General features: G+C 51.2%; 1 long non-coding RNA gene across 1 annotated transcript; it reads right to left on the bottom strand.

Annotated features, from left to right (window-relative positions):
• Positions 1-3,631: 3,631 nt before the first annotated feature.
• Positions 3,632-5,070, bottom strand: LOC144695793 (uncharacterized). Its single transcript, XR_013580019.1, has 2 exons — positions 4,965-5,070; positions 3,632-4,094 (listed from the first exon to the last, which is right to left on the bottom strand). It is a non-coding gene; the product is annotated as an uncharacterized LOC144695793 (long non-coding RNA).
• Between the last annotated feature and the right edge of the window lie 223 nt (positions 5,071-5,293).

Genomic DNA, 5,293 nt, shown 5'->3' with positions numbered 1-5,293 from the left:
TTCAGTACTGAGGGAGTGCTGCATTGTCAGAGGGTCAGTACTGAGGGAAGGCTGCACTGTCAGAGAGTCAGTACTGAGGGAATGCAGCACTGTCAGAGGGTCAGTACAGAGGGAGTGCTGCACTGTCAGATGGACAGTATTGAGGGAGTGTTGCACTGTCAGAGGGTCAGTACTGAGGGAGTGCTGCACTGTCAGGTGGACAGTATTGAGGGAGTGCTGCACTGTCAGAGGTTCAGTACAGGGGGCGTGCTGCACTGTCAGATGGACAGTATTGAGGGAGTGCTGCATTGTCAGAGGTTCAGTACTGAGGGAGTGCTGCATTGTCAGAGGGTCAGTACTGAGGGAGTGCTGCACTGTCAGAGAGTCAGTACTGAGGGAATGCAGCACTGTCAGAGGGTCAGTACAGAGGGAGTGCTGCATTGTCAGATGGACAGTATTGAGGGAGTGCTGCATTGTCAGAGGGTTAGTGCTGAGGGAGTGCTGTACTGTCAGATGGACAGTATTGAGGGAGTGCTGCACTGTCAGAGGGTCAATACTGAGAGAAAGCTGCACTGTCAGAGGGTCAGTACTGAGGGAATGCTGCACTATCAGAGGGTCAGTACTGAGAGAAAGCTGCACTATCAGAGGGTCAGTACTGAGGGAGTGCTGCACTGTCAGATGGACAGTGCTGAAGGAGCACTGCACTGTTAGAGGGTCAGCACTGAGGGAGTGGTGCACTATCAGATGGACAGTGCTGAAGGAGCGCTGCACTGTTAGAGGGTCAGCACTGAGGGAGTGCTGCACTGTTGGAGGGTCAGTACTGAAGGAAGGCTGCACTGTCAGAGAGTCAGTACTGAGGGAAGGCTGCACTGTCAGAGGGTCAGTACTGAGAGAAAGCTGCACTATCAGAGGGTCAGTACCGAGGGAGTGCTGCACTGTTGGAGGGGAAGTACTGAGGCAGTGCTGCACTGTCAGATGGACAGTATTGAGGGAGTGCTGCACTGTCAGAGGGTCAGTACTGAGGGAGCGCTCCACTGTCAGAGGGACAGTAGTGGGGAGCACTGCACTGTTAAAAGGATAACGGTGGGAAGTGATACATTCTTTAAGGGGCATCACACTTTCAGAGGGGCTAACTTTCAGATTAGACACTAAACTGAGGTCCTGTCTGCCCTCTCAGGTAATTGTAAAGTCAGGTGCTCTGGTCGTTTATTGCAATGTTGTTTGTTGGACCCTGTGCGTAAATTGGTTTCTATGTTTCCTAAAGTACAACAGCGGTGGCCCTCCATAAAAAAGACTATGTCATCAACTGGGGAATGGCTTTGGGACGACCTGAGATGGTGAAAGGCTCTATGCAAACAGGAATATTTTGTGATTCTAAAGGTTACATCACTGCTGAGGAAATGGACAAGTTTCTGGCTTATCTGAGGCACCCCAGGCAGCAACAGTATCAGAAACTGTTTATGGTCAGAACTGGGACGAGTGCACCCACAAAGTAAGATCACCGCTTGCAAGCTAAATCTGAGATGAGACTGAAGGAAAAAAGGTTTGAAATCCGCAATGCTCTTCATTCTTCCTCTCAGGCCTTGTTCTCAGTTAACTCCAGGCCCCTGTCTTTCAGGGTTCAGTTAATTCCAGACCCTGTCCCCTAGGCTCCAGTTAATTCGTCCCCTGTACCCCAGGCTCTAATTAATTCCAGGCCCCCGTCACTTATTTCCCAGGCTCCAGTTAATTCCAGACCCTATGTTTCCCCAGGCTCCAGTTAATTCCAGTCCCCTGTACCCCAGGCTCTAATTAATTCCAGGCCTCTGTTTTCCCAGGCTCCAATTAATTCCAGGACCCTGTTGTCTGTTTCCCAGGCTCGTTAATTCCAGGCCCCAGTCTCCACTTAATTCCAAGACCCTGTCTCTCAGGCTCCAGTTAATTCTAGCACCATGTTGCCTGTTTCCCAGGCTCCAGTTAATTCCAGGGCCATGTCTCACCAGGCTCTAGTTAATTTTGGGCCCCTGTACCCCAGGCTCCAAAAGATTCCAGGCCCCCGACTCCCTAGGCTCCAGATGATTCCTGGCCCCTGTACCCCAGGCTCTAATTAATTCCAGGCCTCTGTCTCTCAGGTTTCAGTTAATTCCAGGCCCGTCTCCCCAGGCTCCAGTTAATCCTGGGCTCGTTTCCCCAGGCTGCAGTTGATTCTGGACCCCTGTCTCCCCAGGCTCCGTTTGATTTCAGGCCCCATCTCCCCAGGCTCGTTAATTCTAGGCCCGTTCCCCAGGATCCAGTTAATTCCAGGCCCCTGTCCCCCAGGGTCCAGTCTCTCAGACTCCAGTTAATTCCAGGCCCCTGTCCCCCAGGGTCCAGTCTCTCAGGCTCCAGTTAATTCCAGGCCCCTGTCCCCCAGGGTCCAGTTAATTCCAGGCTGTTTCTGAGCTGTAATTCAAACTATGGGTTAATTAACTTCATCGTTTTCAGCAGGTAGATGTTATTTCTGGACCCAGGACAGACCTGAAATCCGATGTGGTCAAGATCAGCTCCATTTGGTGAAAGGATTGGACTCCGCAACTGGATAAATCATCTCCAATCGGATTGAGGAAGGAAAATTCCTATTCCAATACCCAATAAAGGGACTTTTGAGCAGTTGTTGTGCTTATTTGTGCCTGTTTGTATGAAAGAATTCTACTGGGTATTTCACCGTTCCAGAATGCAACAAAGGGTTCACAGTTAATGAAGAATTTTCTTCGAGGCGTGGTCACTGTTGTAATGTAGGAAATATGGCAGCTAATTCAAGCACAGCAAGATCCCACAATCAACGTGACATTGACTAGATTGCCTGTTTAAGTGATGTTGATTGAGGGCAAAATATCAGGCGCAGGACTCCCCACACCACCCACTTCTGCTCTTCTTCCAGTCATGACCTTGGGATCTTCTATCTTTTATGCCCATTGAGGGGTCAGATGGGGACTCGGTTTAATGTCTCCTCCCGAAAGATGGTACCTCTGACTGTGCAGCACTCCCTTATCACTGAACATCTGGCAGTGCAGCACTCCCTCAATACCAGAGCCCATGACATTCATAAGAGCCCAAGAAATAGGGGCAGGAGGAAGCCATTTAGTTCCTTGGGCCCGCTCCGCCATTCAACAAGTCCGTGGCTGATCTTCTATCTCAACCCCACCTTCCTGCACTATTCCCATATACCTTGATTTCCTTAACATTCAAAAATCCATCCATCTCAGTCTTGAATATATTCAATGAGGGAGCATCCATAGCTCTCTGGGATCGAGAACTCCAACCTAGTGAAGAAGTTTCTCCTCATCTCGGTCCAAAATGGCTGACCCCTTATTCTGAGACAGTGCGGCTATGTTCTGGGTTCCCTGACCAGGGGAAACAACCTCTAGGCATCTACCCTGTCAAATCCTCCGAGAATTTTTATAAGTTCCAATAAGATCACCTCTCATTCATCTAAACTCCAGAGCATATAGGCCCATTCTGGTTAATCTCTCCTCTCATCCGGGAATGAACCTAGCGAACCTGTGTTGCACTACCGCCAAGGGAAACACTTCAGTCTCTGGAGACTGAAACTATTCGCAGTTGACCCTGAGACACTCTGGGACTTGAGTGTCAAAACAGCAACAACGTGACTGACAGAAACAGGCCCCAGGCCTCGCTTCCCAATCCACACGTTTATTCTGAACTTCAACGTTGCAAACAAAGAAACTTACAAACCATCGCCATCACCTCTAGCAATGGCGTCCTTCACTGGGGCCATGGTGACGGGACTTCGGGGTAGGGGGAACAGGAGCCGTGCGGAGAAGGGACAGAGGAAGCGGTCACGAAAGCTGTCCTTGATGTTGGGAGCCGTGCTCCCTGGTAATGCCGCCCACTCCCTGCTCTGCTCACCTGAGGGGTTGGGGGTGTGGGTGGGGTGTGGGTGGGGAGGGAGTGGCCTCTCAGCCGATGTAGATCCGGTGGAAGTCATTGGCCCCGAAGGCAGCGTTGCACTTGGGGCACTTGCGCTGTCGCGTGTCGTAACGGGTCTTGACGCACTCGAAGCAGAAGACGTGGAAACACTTGGTCAGCACGGCGTCCTTCTTCCTCATGTTACAGCAGGGACAGGTCAGCTTGGCCTGTCCCCGGGTGTGTGTGTGGGATGGAAGAGAGAGAGAGAGAGAAGCACAAGGTGAGATTTTGGGAGCAGCTTTTCATTCCTTGGAAAGATCATCCCCTGCCCCAATCCCTGAGTAATATGATTCTGAGTGTGTGATTAAGGCCAACCCCTCGGAAAATGGACCAATCCACCTGTACCCACTAGCGAAGAAAATGGACCAGTCCCCTCTGAGTGCGAGCCCTTCAAAATGAACTCCAGTTCCCCCACTATCCTCCTTCAAAGCTTTCCACACCCACCTCCCCAACACTCGGGCAAGAAGAAAATGGACTGGTCCTATCCAAGCACTAGCCCCATATTAAAGGAGAGAGCCGGCTTCTCCCCCCCCAACAGCATCTTCCCATTAAAAATGGCCCCTGTCAACCTGAGAAATTGGATTAATCCAGCTTGCCCCTGCTGCCAGGATTACTGATTGATCCCACCATCCTCCCTCCCAGGAACTGGGCAAATCTCCCCCACGCACTGGAATTTATTTTGATCCAAACATCACCACCACCCCCACCAGAAAATGGGCCAATCTGGCAGCTCAGCCGCCGAAATTGGACGAAAGCAACTGGTGAACTAATCTGATTACACCATCCGAACATCTCTGGAATATGGACTGGTTTAGACACTCCCTTCTGTTGGTACATAGACCGATATGACAATCTTCCCCCAGCCACTACCACAAAATTGGACAAGTCAACCTCCCTCATTATATGGATGTGGATCTGACAGCCCGCTCCTCCCGGAATGTGGATCGATCTGCTGAGTCCCCCACCCCGCCACACTTCACCGACCCCACCATCCCTACCCCCACACCAGTGTCCCCTCCCCAGGTCAAATCACTCACCTTGTAATCTTTGATCTCCTCCATCAGGATCTCGTCACAGTTGGTGAACATTTCTGGCTTTTTTCTGTCGCTCCAGCTTGCGACGCAGCTTCGAGATGTCTTCCTGAAACCCGAGAGAAGGGGAGGCATCAGGAAAGGCATCGCGCTCTGTCTGGGGGTTCGTCAGACCCGGACAAATCACCCTCACTCCTCACTGCTGGGTCAGTGTAGAGGAAACTTTACTCTGTATCTAACCCCGTGCTGTACCTGTCCTGGGAGTGTTTGATGGGACAGTGTAGAGGGAGCTTTACTCTGTATCTAACCCCATGCTGTACCTGTCCTGGGAGTGT

This window comes from Cetorhinus maximus, chromosome 21, assembly GCF_964194155.1.
Source record: "Cetorhinus maximus chromosome 21, sCetMax3.hap1.1, whole genome shotgun sequence".
NCBI classification, from domain to species: Eukaryota; Metazoa; Chordata; class Chondrichthyes; order Lamniformes; family Cetorhinidae; genus Cetorhinus; species Cetorhinus maximus.
This window is presented reverse-complemented; position numbering and strand designations above follow the sequence as displayed.